Here is a 20,125-nt window from a genome sequence, read left to right on the forward strand (position 1 = left end):
CCGGTGCCGTCCGGCAGCGAGACGCCGTCGTTTTCAGCGGGAACTGCGATCAAGATGTTGAAGACTGGCTGGTCTCGTACGAACGGGTGAGTCGCCATAACAACTGGGACAACCGCATGAAGCTCAACAACGTCATATTTTATCTGAGTGACGTCGCCAACCTCTGGTTCCGGTACCACGCGGCTGATATTCCAACCTGGGCTAATTTCAAGACGACGTTTGCAGAAGTTTTTGGCCGTCCCGCAGTACGGAAACTTCGCGCTGAGCAATGTTTGCGCGTTCGGGCTCAGACTGCGGGTGAGAGCTTCACCGCCTACATCGAAGATGTGGTCGATCTCTGCAAACGTGTCGACCCGTCTATGGCTGAGGCCGACAGGATCAAGCATATTATGAAGGCGCTTTCCACATGCTGGTGGCGAAAAGTTCAACTACCGTCGCTTCCGTGTACAACCTCTGCCAGGGCTATGATGAGTTGCGCAAGCTACGCCTTGGCGCTCGTCACTCATCCGTCGTGCCTGGCGAGTCCATATCCGGCCTGGCTGTCAACAGTGACCTGTTGGGTCAAGTCAAAGACTTCGTACGCGATGAGGTGGCCCGGCAGCTTACGCTCCTCTCGGGCACACACTCTTCGCCCCTGGTCTTGACTCCTGAGTTGCGGCACACCATCGCCCAGGAAGTAGCCGATGCACTTCCAGCTCGTCGCCAGCCGATTCCCGTAGCTCCTCAAGTCAACCTTCTCGAGATGCAGCCCGCTCCCGTTGCTGCACCTTTGGCTATGGTGCAACCGTTGCTATGCCTCCTGCCTCTCACATATGCCGAAGTCGTCGCACGTCCATCGCAGCCGCAAGCCTTGGCCTACGTTCCCGCACCAGTGCCTCCGCCTGTTGCTCCCCGACTCCACCCAGCGTCGGCTGCTCACAACCATTGGCGCACGGCTGATAACCAGCCGATTTGCTACTCTTGTGGTCTACCGGGCCATGTCGCGCGCCTCTGTCGCCGTTCTCTGCCTGCCTCTGTGCCACATCTGCCGGCCTACACCCAGTCCTACCGCACCTTTCGCCCACCTTCAGGACGAAGGTGGCCCGGTGCCCCCTTCTGACCCTGCTCCCGGCCGCCAGCCATTCGCTTCGCACCGCTCACCTTCCGCTCGCCGTCGCTCCTTGTCACCAATGCGCCGTCGCAGCGTTTCCGCGGAACAGGAAAACTAGGAGCCGCAGTTCCTGGGGCATGAACTGTGCACACATCGATCAGCTCAAGTCATCGCCTTTCCCCACCGAACATTTTAAATGTGTTAGTTGACGGCGTCCGAGCACTTGCGCTTGTGGACACATGTGCTACCGTTTCTGTTATATCCGAAACCTTCTGTCATTCTCTGCGTAAAGTCACCACCACACCTTCGGGACTATCTCTTTGCACCGCTAGCGCCGAGACTGTTCCTCCTTCCGCTGCTTGCACAGCACGTGTCCTCATTGCGGACGTTTTGTATGTCGTCGAATTCTTTTCTGCTCTCATGACCTCATCCTTGGCTGGGATTTTCTATCCCGCCATCATGCCGTCATAGACTGTGCCCGTGCTCATGTGGCATTATCCGTGCTCCCTGATACGCTCGCCGACGACCCTCCGTCTTGCTCTGGTACCAAACTTGTTGTTGCTGCGGACACCAATGTTCCCCCCGCCAGTGCCATGCTCGTTCCGGTGTCCGCCATGTCTGGGTCCAGCAAGACTGTACTCTTCGCGCCTTCGCCCGTCCTCGCTTCCCGCCGACACCTGCCTCTTCCATTCGCCGTCCTGGACATACGCCACGGTGCAACCGAACTCGTCGTCTCGAATCCCTTGCCCTATCAGTTCACCTTGCTCCATGGAGAATGTCTCGGACACATTTAACAGCTTGACCTGCTCATGCCCTTCGACGATGAAACTCTTTGCGGTGGTACCTTCGTCGCCGCCCTCACACCGCCTAGTGCTGTGTCCGACCTGATCTCCCAGGAAATGTTTCACCGTTCAGTGGCCAGCGACCTCGACCCAGCTCACCGCGAGAAGCTCCTTGCCCTGCTTCACAAGTTCCGCTCTTCCTTCGATCACCAGACAACTTCTTTGGGCCGTGCGACCACCGTCGTTCACCGCATTAATACAGGCCCTCATGCCCCTCTCCACCAGCGCCCCTACCGTGTGTCGCCTCCAGAGCGCCGCGTCATCGCTGAACAGGTTGACGACATGCTGCACCGCGGCGTTATCCATCCCTCTTCTAGTCCCTGGTCTTCGCCCGTCGTGCTCGTCGAAAAGAAGGATGGTTCGATTCGGTTCTGTGTTGATTATCGTCGCCTAAACAAAATTACTCGCTAAGAAGTTTACCCACTACCCCGTATTGATGACGCCCTCGACTGTTTGCAAGGAGCCGAGTTCTTCTCCTCCCTCGATCTCCGTTCCGGCTATTGGCAAGTAAGTCCCCATGAATGAATCTGACCGCGCGAAAGCAGCTTTTGTCACCCCTGACGGCCTCTATGAATTCAACGTGGAGCCATTCGGCCTCTGTAACGCTCCCGCAACATTTGAGCGCATGATGGAGATCATCTTGCGTGGCCTCAAATGGCACATTTGCCTATGCTATTTAGATGATGTTGTCCTTTTTTTCTCTGATTTTCCGACACATCTCGAGCGCTTGCACAAGATACTGCGCTGTCTCACCGACGCTGGTCTCCAACTCAACCTCAAGAAATGTCGACTTGGTGCCCGCCAGCTGACCATCCTCGGCCATGTCGTCTCCAAAGATGGCATCCTGCCCGATCCGGAGAAGCTTCGTGCTGTCACAAACTTTCCCAAACCGACTTCTGTTAAGGAGCTCCGAAGCTTCCTGGGCCTATGCTCATAATTTCGCCGCTTTGTGCGCAACTTCGCCTCTATCATCGCCCCGCTTACGAAGCTCCTGAATGGGCCCGCCGATCTGTCTGCTTGGAACTCACCCTGCGACGCTGCTTTCGCTACCCTCTGTCGTCTTCTGACTTCACCATCGATCCTGCGCCATTACGACCCCAGTGCGCCAACCGAGTTGCACACCGATGACAGCGGCGTAGGCCTCGGAGCCGTCCGTGCACAGCGTAAGGCCGGCTTTTCCGAATACGTTGTTGCTTACGCCAGTCGTAAGCTCACGAAAGCCGAATCTAATTACACCGTTACGGAAAAGGAGTGCCTCGCCATAGTCTGGGCACACAAAATTTTGCCCCTACCTTTATGGCCGCCACATCGACGTCGTTACTGACCACCATGCCCTCTGCTGGTTGGCTGCCCTCAAGACCCTTCTGGACGCCTCGGCCGCTGGGCCCTTCGTCGTCAGGAATACGACATTAACGTCGTATATCTGTCAGGCCGCAAACATTCCGACGCTGACGCCTTGTCGCGCGCACCCCTGCCATCTCCTACGCCTTCTTCGTCCTTGTCCGCCTCGGCGCTGGCCGCGCTCACTGCCACGGACCTCCCCATGGAACAGCGTCGAGATCCATGGATTTCTTCGCTCCTAGATGCCCTCAATGCGCCGACTACGGCTTTGTTACCTCGGGCCCTTCGCCGTCAAGCTTCTCATTTCACGATTCGCGACTCTCTACTAAATCGCCGCAACTATAACCCGGATGGCCGCAAATGGCTCTTGGTTATTCCTCGCCAGCTTCGCTCTGAAGTTTGTGCGCACCACCATACCGACCCACAAAGCGCTCATGCAGGCTTGCTGAAAACATACGGACGCCTGCGGCAGCGATACTACTGGCGTGGAATGTACAATTTTGTTCGCCGTTATATACGCTCCTGCATTGCTTGTAAGCAGCGCAAGTCCGCTCCTCGCCCCTCCCCCGGCCCGTTACAGCCATTGCCTTGCCTAGCTCGACCCCTCAATCGCGTGGGCATCGATCTGTATGGTCCCCTGCCGTCCACGCCTGCCGGGAATCGGTGGATTATAGTTGCCGTTGACCACCTAACTAGGTATGCGGAGACAGCAGCCCTACCCTCTGCTAGTGCTCGCGACGTCGCATCCTTCCTCCTCCATCATTTCATCCTTCGTCACGGCGCCCCTCGGGAACTTCTCAGCGACCGCGGCCGTGTTTTCTTATCTGACGTCGCTCACGAGCTACTGGATGCGTGCCACATCGTTCATCGCAATACCACGGCCTACCATCCCCAAACGAACGGCCTCACTGAACGCTTCAACCGCACTCTAGGAGACATGCTTGCCATGTACATTTCCTCCGATGCCTCCAATTGGGATCAAGTGCTTCCATTCGTCACTTATGCTTACAATACTGCCTCTCAAGCCACAACCGGTTCTTCTCCGTTCTTTATTTTATATGGCCGTGAACCTTCTTGTCTCCTGGATGACATCATTCCGTACCAGCCCGACAGCTCGGAATGAACTTTTCTCTCTGACGTCGCCCGTCATGCCGAACAGTGCCGCCAGCTGGCTCGCTCGTTGACGAGTACCACTCAAGGCCTCCGCACATATGCGAGTGACCGCGGCCAATCCGCCCATGACATTCCTACTGACTCGCTCGTCTGGTTGTCTGTGCCGGCTGCCTCAAAGTTTGCAGTTAAGCCCATACCGTGTTTTGGAGCGCACGTCACCTATGAACTATAAGGTCGAGCCAGTGACCCCCTCTTCGGATCATCGTTGCCGTGGCCGCGAAATTGTTCATGTCAGCCGGCTAAAGCCGTACTATGACCCCCTTGTTACCCTTCCGCCCTGAGTCGCCAGGATGGCTCCCTCTTGTCGCCGGGGCAGTTGCAATGAAGATGACGACAGTGCGCCACCATCGACGACGATGAAGAGGTTCGGCCGGCCTCCGTGACCGGCTGCCGCGCGCGTGGGAGAGCTCGAGCTCGCTCTGGAAGTCTGTTCTGGTGCCGCTGCTGCTGAGTCAGTTTGTGCAACGGTTACGCCGCCAGCCCTTTCGGCTCTACAATAAACCACTCTTCAAAATGAATAAATATAGTTCTGGTGTATGTTTGCCTCTTCTTCGCTATCCATAATGTTTCACATTCCCTTTAAGGAAAAATGAGGAAAAGTTGGTGTCTGGAGTCAGTGTGCACCAATTTTTTCTATATGCATCAAGAACTAATGAGCACTGGACATGACTAGGGGAAGCAGGCACCCTGAACGAACGCTGAGCGAGAACTTGTATACTGTGAGTTATGGTCTTTCGGAGCGCCGTCCAATGCATCCTCTGCTTGTCTATTGGTGTGGGTATGTGAGCGAGAGTGAGCGCATTTTTATTCTCCCCAAATCGGGTCCATCGTAGAGCACCGACGAAGGGGCTGTGTTTCGCCTAAGGCGTGTGTATACTGCCTCGCCCTGGTCACTGTGCAGAATCATTTTCCAGGCGACAGTTTCGGAGCAGTGACTTCGAGGATATGCTTCAATTCACACAACACATTGCCAATTTGCTTGATTCAAATTCTCTTTGATTGGTCATTACAACGCATGTGCTCACAGGGACCATGGACGCGGACTATTGCTGATGGGACTCAGTATCACGGTAGAATAGAGAGAGGTGATGTGACGGTGGCGTTAGGCATGGCCAGTTTCTTATATGCATGGCGCGGCCGTAAGCTGCAGCACCAGTACTGGGAACCTTATTTTTGTCGCTCTTTTTGCTCGTGCTTCCATGGGCGCGAGTGAGACGGGCGCTTGATTTCGATACATGTATATGGTGCTCACATGCTTTAAACGACGCTGATTTGTTGGAGGGACGTCTCTTTATACTTCTGACATTTCGTGCCGTAATTCGACTCAGGGCGCATGAGTGACCCCTTAAATTATGAAGGTAGCCGCTGCCTTCTCAGCGCATAGCTGCATTCTACTGTAACTTCGAAGTTTATGGGAAACATTGTCAGTATAATTTTCACTGACTGAAAACTAAGTGTGCAAACGTGTATTTATAGTGGTGCAAGAGCACAAGGTCAGTAAAACCCTACACAGCTGCCAACAAGCACGCCATGTTTTGAAGTAGCTAGCTGTCGCGTGTATCGTGTCATGGCACAATTTTAAGTGTTTGATTATTGAATTCTGAGTTGTACTCGCGATGTATTAACCAGAAACAGTGTAGTTGTCTTAAGAAAACTAATATCGAACATTATAGACAGGTCCCAGATGTCGTTTGAAGAAGCCGTCATCCGTCTCCTTGAATGCTTAAAACAAAACTTCAAATACTGCAGGAAACATAGAAGAAAAACACAAAACCAGAACCAGCACCGCATACGTTTGTCATATGGTTCTTGTTTGAAGGAGGTACTGTAGGGTTGGGATAATAATAAGAAGCAATTGCGCAGCCACCGGCCCTCGCTCGCCTGCGCGTCGCCTGCTCAGCAGACTAAGGGTCCCTCGACGGCCGGAAATGGAAGCATTTTAACGGTGAGTGGTAAGAAAGCTTGGACCTGATCAGAATTAGGCGGCTAAATAAAGAAAGGAGGCATATATCAAGCTGGGCGCCTTTTGAATGCAAACTTAAGTCGCAGAGTTTCCATGCGTGCTCTTCTGCTACCTAGCAACGCCATGAAAATCGGCGGAGAGGAAAGTCGCCTGAAGACATGCTGCCCCTAGCGACGGCGCTCACTTCCCCTGGCAACAAGTGGCCGCTCTCTTGCCGCACAGCGGCCGCACCGTCGGATCACCACGCTTTCTTCCACCGTGTTCACTACGTTAATCAGACAGCAGGAACCAGCGATGCCAAATGAAATTAAACCAAGGTGCCTAACACTGAACTCTCAACTACTCCTGCATCTTTGTTTTTCCCGCATACTTGGATCGTAGCGTCTATTAATGGCAAAGAAAATCCCAAAGCCATCATTTTTTATTTCGTTCACTGTTTCTCTTAGTCGTTCCGTACAGAATTAACGGTTCCTGCATTTGAAAACTTTGAACACTTTGAATACTTTTAACGCCTTTGAACACTAAGCGGCAACAGAAAATGCTGACATGGGACTTGTGGCTGGTTGCACACAACATAAACTGCCCAATGTTGATCATGGTTAGTGTTCATTTCTAAATACACTGGTCGCTGTTACCGGTACCATAAGTATTAACCCTTCGTTTCTTCACCTGCAGCTTTTAAGTCTGCGGAGGGTGTGGAGGCGCATGCACGATTCGCGCGGCGGAGCACCTTGAATGGACCAGGTTTTGTGTAAATGGCTGAACGATTTTCATCCGCAAGCCTTTCTTTTGAAAATGCGAAACGATAGAACTTGTGTTTCTACATCTTTTCAAAGTGTGCGTTATTAATTCATACAAAATGCGCCCGACCGCAAGGAAGGCGGCTTCGGTTACCTTCGGCCATTCTTCATGTATGCCATGTACCTTACCACAATCCGCCACATTCACTTCGTCCCTTGTAAAAAATAACATAATATGGTAGCATAGGTAGCATAAGGTAGCATAAGAGGGTTCTCGCACAGTTACCCCCCTCAACGTTCGACCTTGTTACTACGTCCGGTGCCATGCGCGAGGATGACGCTGCTGAACACTCTCAAGGTTCGGTTGCGCCTTGCCAACATCCTATCTTTCTGCCGCCCCCTACTGCGTTTGCCTTCTCTTGGAATCCACTCCGTTACCTTTAAGAACATGCGGTTATCTTGCCTTCTCATTACATGCCCTGCCCAAGCTCATTTGGTCTCTTTGATTTCGATTAGGATGTCATTAACCCATGTTTGCTTCCTCACGCACTCTGGCTGCTTCCGCTCTCTTAACGTTACATCTATCTTTTTTTTTTCTCCATAGCTGGCTGCTTTGTCCTTATCTTAAGCTAGAAGTGCGATGGCTTGATACTGAACCTTGCCAGACACTCGGTACATCCGCCTTAAGCGGCTAGATCCGGCGATGACTTTTTCTGTTCCTCGCGGAATACCCCGCCCAATTGTATGCTTAATACACAGCTTACGTATAACCATCGCCTTCAAGTGTAAGTACTTGCATTTAATTAGACAAACGGACTGCGCGACTGTTCCACATGTGGCGTGCTCGAGACTGTAGAGCATGTCCTAGTGGCGTGCGCAGCATATGAACGAAAAAGACTCATGTTAGCATCTAATGTGAAGTCTTTTGACCGCAGGCCCCTCTCGGAGGATTCGATCCTAGGTACTTGGCTAGAGAGTTCGAAAACTCTGCAGGCAATGTGCGCGCTCTCATTGTTTTTAAGCGACACTGGCCTGGACTTAGTTTGTAAGCTTAGAAAATGTTCCTTGTCTTATTTTAATCAGCCTTCCCTCATCATCAACCCCTTGTGACCCTCTTTTCGTCCTCTTTCCCTACCCCAGTGCAGAGTAGCAGGCCAGATGTTCATTTTTCCGGCCAACCTCTCTGCCTTTCCCGTCAATAAACCATTTCTCTCTTAACGTAAGTTGAACCCTATTGGTTAGCCTCCACTTTTCTGCCCCATAGATGCGCACCGTTAGGGTACAACTATCGTGTACAGCTGTTGTGCTGTTGTGCACATGAATGCCCGCGACAGCAGAAGATTGGAAATCCGTCGCCCTAGCTAAGCTGGTAGATCAGCAGGCGTGATAATCGGTGTTCGTGGGTTCGAATGCCCCCGGTGGCATGTGGTTGTTTTCTCTACAGCTATCTCATAAGTTGTGCCTAAAATTATTACCATAATTTTCCACTGATGAACACAATTTTTTTAAAGAAAGCTGCTTCATGCTCCTTTGTTTCCCAACTAGACGCCATAGTTTCCGTGACGGTTGGTTTCGTCATGTATGATAACATACAGTTATTTTAGTCACGACCGCATGAAACATAGTATTTTCAAGCCAGGCTCTATTTTTATTCATATAATCGTTAAAGTGAGAAGTTGGGCTTGATGGCACGTATTCATGGTTAACGAACGCAAGGAGGACGGAGACGAAGGGATGATGACGAGGGCAAGACACGAACGCCATATATTCCATATATTCGATATATATTCTATTTGGTGCGCTATGCGAGCAATAACAGAAGCGAAAAAAACGACGCGTTGCTTGTGCACCGTACAAGACGCATTCTGAATAGAGCGCGTCGCCGAATGAGGTTGTGTTTCAAGCTCGGTAAATACAAATGATCAGGACGAAGTCTGCTCTTCAGAAAAGCGACTACCGTGAGTGAACATGTCACCCCCGTTTCTTCCTGCCAAGTATTCTCACTTTCACAATACTAGGCACTTTCTCTGGTCGCTGCCTTCCGCCTCGGCGGACAGCTTTGATGGCGACCTCGTTGTGTACTTGTTCGACGTCTTTCACTTGCTCTTCTTCCGTCTCACAACACTTCTCATGTCTGGATGTTCTGCGCTGCGGAGCCACAGTCAGTCTAGTCGCAGGGCTCGCTTTCTTGTGCTTTTGCGTCGAAGCGATGGCAGTGGGAGACTGCCTATTGCGTGGAGACGACGTCCCGGGTTCTTCCCATGTGACATTTCCGTCCGTCCACGCTGCTGTACTGGCGCGTAGTGCCGATAACGTTTGGGCTCTGGAGGCCGCCGAAGACGAAGGCTCGAGGAGTGAGGGCACGTGGTCGTACCCTGTGAAGCGACCACGCGACACGTAATGAGCGGCCACGACGAGCGCCAGGCCGGAAATTACCCCGATGTACAGCATGCACAAGAAGCCGGGATGGCGGCGGACTTGGCGAGGCTAGAGTACACTCTAGCGAGGCTGGGACGGGCTGAGGCCGCCCCGGGCAACGGCGCGTTCGGCTTGGGGCGCTCCCCTGACGGTGGTCGTGGTTTCGGCCACCTCGATGGCGGCGCCTCTGCGCGGAGCCCGCGGCCGATGTTCGACGCCGGTGGGTACCACGTTGGTTGCTGCTGCCGGACACGCTCCTCCGAGTTCGTGCAGTTCTCTTGCGGGTGTCAGGGCCCCGGGTGCCTGGTTGCCGACCGCTGTACGCATGTTTGTCAATGACGGCTGGCCTTGAGCCCCTGCCGCCGTGGACAAAGCCGTTTGACGGAAGGCCACCCACTTCTTCATCTTCTTCGCTGTCGGCAACCATCTCCACAGCGCACCGTCAATCCTTGCGCGGCTTGCCCAATTCCGCCATAACCGTTTTTTTTGTTAAGCCAGTACGACGAAAGGTGGAAATTGCGCCGTCATCGCAGCACCGCTAATCAAATTATTACAAGGTTCCTACGCTGTCTACAAGTTGACTAGAACGCAAGTATATAAGAATACAGCTAGTTTAAAAGCAGCTGTGCCTTAACCGAAAACTCCCTAATTCAAACCCAGAAATCCCTATTTCTCTCCCTTTTTTCGCTGCAGTGGCTTAAAAACGCAAAACGATGTAAAAGTGTGGCAATTTCGGTTTTAAATTCTCTGCAACTCCGTGAATATTGGTTTTCGATAAAGTTTGCTCCTCACTGTTTAAAAGGCAAATTATCTTCGCTGCATACAGTTTGGAATCCAGCGGGCAAATCTGCTGACACTAAGAAATTATAATGAAACTGGAGGAGAGGTGGCAGTGTAATTTAGCAATGTCACGTTCGCTGTGTTGATCATAGTGGCGTTGTGCTTTGGATATCATAAATACGAACTCTGTGTCAGCTGCGGGCACTCAAGAAGCGAAGGCAATTCCTTACGAGCTATTGAAATGGCGTCCGGCACATCGCGCTTGACTATATTGGCACGAAAGTTCTTACTCAATGTTTCGTCATAAGAATTTACCTTGTGTGCGCGTTATGAACGAAGGTATCCTCAACTAAAACTGCGTGACTCTAACCCTTTTGGTTTTATGATAAATTTGCACACCTTTTAAGCTCGGGCTATGCTCGGTCTCATCTTGAAAACAGCGCAAACAAGACAAGGACCACGGAAGGAAAGGACAACACGAGCACTGTCCTTGTCTTTTTTGCGCTGTTTTTAGGATGAGTGCATACCAACTCGCCCAGGCTTCTACTTTGACTGTGCTCGGTTCCGAGGTGACCAAATATTTTTCTTGACGTGCGCGTCGTAACCTTTCGGCTGAGTTATGACGAAGGCTGAACCAAACAATTTACGAAGCGCTTCCTGTTGAAAGGCAGAAGAGTTGCGGATCGGGCTAGTTGTTGCATGTTTGTCATTTTTCGCAAGCGCTAAAAGAACACAGACAAACAAGGAACAGAGAGGATGAGCGCTTCCTGTCTCGTCCTGTCTGTTCCTTTCTTGTCCGTGTTGTTTTAGCGGTTGCGAAAAATTACTGTTGAAAAACAACTGCATACAATCTTTTCTATGCTGAAGCTGAGCTCAATTCTGGCTGTGCTGCTCACTCCATCTGCCTACGTTCCTTTAGACCTGGAGCGCTATCAAGCAGTATTATAGCAGAGCTGGACGTTAAAAGAGCTTCTAGCCATTCTTGCACATTCTTTATGCGTCTATTTAAAACCTAGCTCCTCCTCACATCAAGTTATACTCTGTTCAGTCTTCCACAATTGCACAAATACTGAGCCAGCATTGGCCGCTGTGCTTGCTGGAGAGACAGGGAAGAGGACAAAAGAGCGTATAAGGAACACATTCTGTAGTAGCTGAAATTACAGACGTAATATTCTGTGTTGTCATTGGCTCAGCTGGGGGAAGACTAGGGCCCTAAAAGCGTCTCATCGGCGCCGTGGAACCAGCTAGACTGGCCTTGCCCGTGCATCGACGCCCCTCGCGCTAGCGATACCAAAATTATAGATACCCTTCTGTGTTATCCAGTCGAGGAGAGTAAGAGTGCCTGCCCCCGCCCACCCCTCCCCCCCCCAAAAAAAAACCTGCAAAGACAGATCATATATCTTCCTCCCCTGCAGGGGAAACTTGAGTAGGTCTAAAGCAAACAGTGTAGCCAAACGCACGCGCTCTTTGCACGGGAAAGCAGAATAAAATTAAGATTGGTTTACTTTTATGGAGTTTAACGTCCCAAAGCAACTCATGTTATGAGAGACGCCGTCGAGAGGGCTCCAGGTAATTTCGACCACCTGGGGTTCTTAAGCGTGTACGGGCATCTAGCATTTCGCCTCCATCGAAATGAAATCACCACAGCCAGAACTGAACTCCCTCTTTATGGTCAGCAGCCGAGCATCATGATTACTGAACCACCGCTGCAGAAAAGGCACATTGATAAAAAGAGTTTTCCATACAATATAGACACCAGAGCACTATTTCAAATAAATGACAGAGCTATTTTATCGAAATCAGGAGTAAATCGGGAGACAAGTATGAAATCATCGAAAACAAAGTAACAGCAGGAGCTTTGGTCTGTTATATAACCTGCTTTTTATCGCAACTCAGCACTCCAATCTTGAGGTGGATTTAAGAGAAGGAGGCGAAGCAGTCAGTGCGGGTCGAAGGAAGCGCACGCTTTTAACGAGCGCGTTTATTCACATCGTCGCGACACAACTCGCTTGTTTACGGTCCACTTCCTGTAGTCGTGGCGGTCGGACAGCAGTGATGTCCGCTGTCATGCGCGTACTACTAAGATGCCCGGGGGAGGGGTCGATTCAGCTTATGGTTCCTCAGTCGCAGTGTTCACGCTCGATTCCGTTATTGACCACGTTGCTGGTTCTGGGGCCGATGAGTTCATGTTCGGCGTCGGTGATGACGAATCATCTTAAGTTTTGCCAAGGTAGTCGCCACTGTGAGCTCCGTTACGTTCGATGGTAAATCTTCGGCCAAGCTCTCCGTATCCTCCTCCATGGTCGAGTTTTCCCCTTCTGTGGCCGGCGGCCTGAAGGGCGTCTCCTTCAGCGTCGGCCAGGTGACAGGCGTCCTCAGCTCAGTCTCCGGCACTACTATAGAGTAGTTCTCGAAGACTACCTCGGTGGTCGTGGCTTCGAGGTATCTGCGCCCCACGTGCAGCAGCAGCATCAACATGCTCAGGGCAAGCACTGCGATGACGCCCACCGTGGCCGCCCTCGCCGACTGGTGGAGCTCTTCGTCCGCTCTGAAGTCGGATTACGACCCCAGCACAAGTGCCGAATGGGCGCTCTTTTTCTTGCTTGAACTCGATGTGTCCTGCTTGACCTGTGGGCACACGAAGCACGCCTTGAATTACAATAACTGTCTTTATTTAAAGATCTGGCCCGTCTTATGTATATGCATACCTGTGTACGAATAAAAAACTGGACTATAAAACCGTCGTTAAAACCGCAGCACTATATGACAATATATACTACCCGAAATCGCTCTTTGAATTCTTAGTTTGTACGTATACCAATGGGATTCATTAGCACCGTTGCGTTGGCGTTGCGTTTGCGTTCGCGCGTGCAATCGGACCTTCTAGTGGCTTCTTTGTCGCGCGTATATTTGACAACATCCTCACCTTGCTGCCGCTGCTGGTAGTGCAGTCGTGGCTCACCGACTTCGTGCCATCTCCCGAGGACGAGGATGAGGGAACGGATGCGGCAGCGTTTGCAGAAGGTGCACTATCGTTGATACCTGACTCCATCTTAGTCTCGGAATGTTTTCTTACTTGGGACTCCAATACAAGCGCCCTTGATATCACGTCTATGTGGTGCACTGAACAGAAGACTTCAGCGGTCACGTCCTTCGTTGTCATCTTTTTCCTCTCGCCATCGAGATCCGAGCGGCGCAAAATGGTCATGAGGTCAGTAAACTGAAGTTATTAAATAAAGTATGAGCAGAAGTAGAATCAAAGCCATAAAAAAGGAGAGAAATAAAATAGAAGGGGTTAACAAATTTAACCGGTGCCCAAGAAAGAAGTTGTGGCTTGGTTTTGACCTTGGTCAAGGCGCGTTGCAGTGAAGAACCATCTTTCGCTCTCTGTCTTGCGCGGTGATCCTTATCATACTGGGCCTACGCCTAATAAACAATTGTAAGTGCTTAAATAGAAAATAGTACCTGATAAGAATGAAGAAATTTGACATGTTTGATTTGCGAAAAATTTACTAGTGGTGTGCTGGGAAAGCTTTCAAGGGTTTCGGAGCAGAGCCACCTGGAGCGGCTAAAGCCACGCTTCTTATGAATATTTAGGCACATACCAGCGGGAATTAATATTCTTATAATCTGGCTTGTGGTAAATATAAATAGGAGGACAGGAGGAAAGAACTTTTTATTGTCCAACAGTTTCACTCCAAGTATTCACTGTCTGGTTATGACCAATCCCCCTTGTGGGCATGTGGTATTTTGTGAGGCAATCATCATCATCAGAAGGCACCCTGGCCAATCCCCCTCTGCCGGTATGTTCCAATCCAATAGAGGGTAGCAACAACAACAAATGGCATTCTCCCACCTCCGTCGGCACTAGGCCGGGGAGGCAGGCGGCAGGAGACACTGATTTAGATGCTGGCCTTGTGTCCTGGCGGCCTCTCAGCCAGTTGGACATGGCGGAACTGGATCTCAGAGCCCGAACTTCGCAGCAGGGTCTCCCAAGATTCTTATGAATCCATATTTAGCGCCCTGATGGGAGAATTTGGGCATTCTCAGATTATATCATAGAGACTCTCCCAACTCACAGTGTGTATACTCGTCTGATCTTACCTCCACGAACATTTGGTTCGCCAGGACCAGTTGTGGGCACGTACATGTTTTGAGTAGTCTTCACGAGACTGTCTGCGTGTTATTTAATGACGGGTCTCGTGGATGTATACCAGCCTGCGTTGCAATGTGTAATGTTGAGTTATTTCCCCTTATTATGCCATGTGTTCACCGTACCCTTGCCCGAGGAGGTCGTCACATATGCCCAGTCGTATAAACCTCGAGCTACCTCGTGAGCAGCCTCGTAGCCGGGGTCGGCAACATGTACCGGTGTCCAGATAAGCGTAATGTTTCTCGAAATTTGTCGCTGGTCGACAATCTTCGCCACCGTGGGCGAGATTCCGACATAGGCTGCAGACAGAAATCTTTCGGTGTTTATAGTTTTTCCTTAAAAAGAAATAATAGTACACATAAGAAGACAGCACGAACGGAAAGACTCGGACAAGTGCGCGTCTGTGTCTTCGCGTTCATCCTGTCTTCTTTTGTGCGCTGTTATTTCTTTTTAAGTATGAACCATCAACACGCCAAAACTTATTCCATTTCATAGTTTCATCCGCCACCCGCTCGAATACATGCTGTTTGACATTAAAAGCGCCGCGGTTGCACATAAATGCGCCTCCTTTTGCCACCATCGGTAGCTGTAGTTAAGCAAGAGGTCGGTTTACACCCGCCCTGATTAACACATAGGCGTCGCTTTCGTAAAATTTTAAGAATTTTCGACCCCGTCCGGTGAGCTTTATTAGTCGCTTTTCTGATAAGTAGAAGAAAACAGGTTTTCTGAGTGGATCTCTGGAACGTCGCACGAATTAAACCACATTTAAAGGGACGGTGTGCTTACTTTCGTCGACAATATTTTTTTCTGAATGAATCGGAAGCTTATTTCTCAAATAAACGAATGCCTGACTGCGGCGTAGATACTCTTGCAGAAGAACACCTAATTTTTAGATGTGGAGCTCTCAATTTCTTGTGGTAGTTGGCAGTTGGCGTCTGCAAGAGCGTTAACATCACGGGCACGACGGTGGTTGCGCCGCCTAGACGACGTGCAATGGCATTAATGAGCGGGAAATAATCTGAGATGCAGAGGTTTAATAAACCTGTCTACCATAGGTTACATTGATCTAGATTATATAGTTAATTAACTAGAAACAAATTTCAAAGGAATCAAAGAGGGGCATAGAGAGACGACAAGTGTTTTGGAGGCATCAAGGTTTTCGCATTCCTTCAATGCGGGTAGCCGCATTGATTTCTGACATTTTTTGGTAACGCACGCAGTCGACCTGAGGTGACTGATCAGAACGAATGCGAATGCTAGTAAACACACGAACACCGCGCTGAAACCTTTGTTCACAGTGGAACCACACCTTTATGGCGGCGCTGCTATCGAAGACTCTCTGTAGGGGGTCGACGGGGACTGCGGTCGTCGGGGTAGGTGGAAGCGAAGAAAGTGTAATAATGGAGGATGAGCCCAGCAAAATGGACTTGAGGATGTTCAGGAAGAAAACTATTAAAAAGAAAGTTAACACCAGTATCAGCTACATAAACATACAAAGGTGTAGAAAGAGAGCGAACTGGTTAGAAATAGAACAGCATTTAAAGGGTGATCAAATACGTGTATACGCTATCTGCGACATGCATCTCAGCGGTCTACAAGATCCACCGTTTATCGATGGCTATGTCAGAGAAGGGTGTAACAGAACAACTAGGAAGACGGGGAGGGAAGGCATGCTGATACACCAAGGAACTTATCGGCAAAGAATAAAATCAACTATACAAAGAGCATTTCTAAGCATCAGGGGCAACTGGCGGTAGGAGTTATATGTGAAGAGAGGGAAATGTAGGCAAGAAAACGAGGATCTTATTGTCTCAATAAAGATGTAAGACAGTTTGGAGACAATGCCGATATCACTCTAATGAGGGAACATGAATGACCAAATCGAGGATCTGGATGCATACTGAGATTGTAACGGGAAGTTAATGCTAGAACTTTGTGAGTGGCGCAACCTAGTTATGACAAATAGAGAAACTTAATCTGAGGGACAAATCGCGCGGGAATTCTGGAGCAGGCAGTCCACCATTGACTGTTGCCTAATGTCGCAGGAAATCTATAGCAAGCTGGCAAAAATGGAAACAAACTAGGAGGGGGAGCACAGTTTTTGGAAGTGATCATAAACGTATTACTCTGCAAAAGGGAGACGTCAGCAAAAGAGAAATGCAGATGACAAAGAACGAATACGGAGAATTAAAGGATAAATAAATTAATGCGTAGATAGCAGAAGGCTTCGAGGAAGAAATCGAGAAACGTTGCATAGAAAAGTGGGACAATAGCCCTGTTTACATGAACCTGATTGCGTCGGGTCGAGTCGGGGGTCAGGTTGAGTAAGGTCACCCCAACTCGACGGCTGCGTGTTTACATGAACTTGATTTTAACGAGTCGAGACCGGTTGAATTGCGGCGACGCCAAGCGTCGAGAAGCGCAGTGCCAGCAAGCAGTGGCAGCCTCCGAGATCACGGCCCGCCACCGCAGTCTCGGAGGCACGACTGCGCAAGCGAAAAACAATTTCGCGTTTATTCTCTGCCCTCCCCCTATCCTAACTCTTCGATTCCACAGCGTTTACAAGCACATCGAGGCAGGGTCGAGTTGAGTCAAAATAACCTTCGCGGGAGAGTTGACTGGAGCCGACCACTCGACTCTCAACCCTACTCGACGCTCGCTTACATGAACCCAGTAACCAGTTTTGGACCTGATAGCTCGACTATCAGGTAAACGACCCTTATAATCACAACTATCATCAGTCCGGAAAAGAAACAAGTAACAGTGGTGTTATGATCGGGCGTCGACCTACAGCCTAAGTGGATTAGCAGGCGGTCTATGCTTGGGCAACGATGAGTCAGGAAAGGCGTCGTCGCGGGGTCGAGTACCGGTATAGCCTTGGCGGCGGTGATGATACTAGAAAGCATCCTTTCTCGTCCCTGCGGGAAGAAAGGGATCCAGCCCCACCTCGCTGGCAGGCCAATGTCGGCGGCGCGCCCACAATGGCTCCGGGCTGCGCCGCCCGGATGACGCCGTAGAAAGCAAACGACATGTCTTTCCTAGATGGAGAACGGGAACGGCGGGCGAAGCAAACCGACTTTTCCCACTGGTTGCTGCGGACAGAGGGAGATGACTTCAAAAGAAATGGGTGCTCAAAGTTAGTTGAAGTTGAAGCTGAGTTTTATTTTGGCAACGGCACAGGTGTCAGGGAGATTGACGAAAAGGCAAAACATGCCTGGCTAAGCGTCAACCTTCTGTAACACGGGACGCTTCATACTGAACATGGAAATAAAAGAAAAAAATCGAAGTGACAACATATACATACAACTGCATCTACAAACACATTCGTCAGGTTCAGTAGTTATAACTAACAGTAATTAAAGATGTTCAAGGACGCCTCATTTTTAGGAGCTGTGGGAAGAACATGTGGAATCATCAACGGACAATACATATTTATCAGAGACAATACATATTTATCAAAAAGATTCTTGATGATTTCTAGAGATTTCGTTTAATTTATGATAGGCATATGATTTGAGGAAGATTATTAAGGAGGTCTGCTATCTTATAGGCCAGATTTTGCGCGGCGCAATTAGTACGGATCTTCTCGTATGTATTTTGTGGAGTCCAATTCATAATGGTCCCCCCCGCACACACACACACACATTCGCACACAGTAGACTCAGAAGCTACAGGCAAGCAAACAATGGGACAATACGCACGGTACCGGGGGCAGCGACAAACGTATTTAGAGATGAACATTACGACAACGTCAACACTGGGCACACTGCCCATAGCCACGAGTCTGTGGGCAGCGTTTCTGTAGCCGCACCGTTTTCAGAGGCGTTGATCATTCTTCCGATTGGCCACGCACGGACCGTTATCCTCGGCCGGAACGTTTAAGAGAGACAATAAATGAAAAAAAAAGAATGACTGCTGCATTATTTTCTTCGCCAAAAACGACGCCGTGAGCCGCTTACGCAAAAAAAAAAAATTGGGCGGAATAGAACTTGAGAGCACTCTTACGCGCCTCGGTTCATTGCATTCGGTTTCACCGGTTCCTGCTGTCTGATTAACGCAGTGATCCTCATCAGCAATGTTCTATATGTGCGGTCGTTGTGAGCACGTGTTTTGATATGACCAATATGTGATATGTGTGAATATATGTGATGTGTGAATTGGAGGAGAATGTCCTCGAAGTAACTGCTTCGGTGCTGTCGCCTGGAAAATTGCGGTGAAGGCGATGGAGTAAGAGAGCGTTCCAGGTCAAACAAGGCGACTTCGCACGTGCCCTACGATGGACCCGATTTGAGGAGAGTAGAAATGCGCGCTCTCCCACTCACACATGCGCGCGCATAGAAAAGTAGAGGATGTGCTGAACGATGCGATGCCAAACGCTAGCTCACATTACAAGCGCGGGTTCGACGTTCGTTCTTTGCGTCTGCTTCTCCTAGTCATGTCCAGTGCTCATTATCTCTTGATGCACCTTGAACACCTTTGCACAGTGACCCCAGACACCAACTTTTCTTCATTTCTTGCTTAAAGGACCATAAATTGGTATAAAAAGACAAGGACAACCACGCAGACATACACTAGCCTCTTTCTTTCGGGACTAGGATGATAGCAATAGTTGATAAGCTAAAAAAATTTGGGCATAACCTTTTCAGCTGATAAGACCTGGACTGGTCACAATGAATCATTATTAGATTACTTCTAATTCATCACACTGCTTTTGCATCTCACAATAATTGCTGCGCGCTTATGCGGGATAAAACTAGTTTTATATATGCGCACATTATTACACGGATGCAACTGAAAACACTGCTGCACATTGTCAATTTGCCGCGACTAGAACCAAGTCGCAAATTTTTTACTGACAATAATGCCACGAATATATTTGAATTCCGTTTGGTGCACTCATTGGTTTTTTATGGTGAGAATTGTTAAGCACTTTTAAGTGCTGGTTCCGGCCTAACCGCGCAGAGAAGTGATCCTTGAACCGGTGCATTAAACCGATGGCTCATACCACATCGCCGTGTGAGATACATACTGCAACCACTTGCCTATAAAGTTACCTTCCTGCTAAATAAATACAAAAAGAAGGTGTTGATTACTTTACTTTTACGCGAAGACAGACTGCGAGCTTTGTTTTTATAAATTTGCGATATTGCCTTGTAATTGACATATGCAAGGTCCAGTTCTTTCCAGCTATATTATTATATAGCTGCTTTTAATGCTGAACAGACGCCTTGAAACATAAGCTGCTTGTTTATGCCTCGGCATTGTTGCTGTGTAAACTTTCATTGGCTGTGGAACTTGTGGGTTACCACCCTCGCCAAAAGCAGTACGCGACTGCTACATTGCTGGGGTGCCCCGAACCTGGAGTTGGGAATAAAAATTTGTTGATTGAATGCTTGCTTGATTAATTGATTAATTAACTGGTGTCTGCCGCGGCTAAGTAAAGCATTCGGGTGATAGGTATTCCAATAGCAGTCACCTTATAGTATGAATTTATCAGCTTGCTTCATTAAGACCCAAGCTCTCAGCGATTAAAAATGACGCCTGCCCTCTCCTCCCTCAAGTGATACAGTCCGACTTCCAAAGAAAACATGTTTGGTCTGCGCCCCGCCCGAAAAATCTTCACCC

The sequence above is a fragment of the Amblyomma americanum genome, chromosome 3, assembly GCF_052857255.1.
Source record: "Amblyomma americanum isolate KBUSLIRL-KWMA chromosome 3, ASM5285725v1, whole genome shotgun sequence".
Lineage (NCBI taxonomy): Eukaryota > Metazoa > Arthropoda > Arachnida > Ixodida > Ixodidae > Amblyomma > Amblyomma americanum.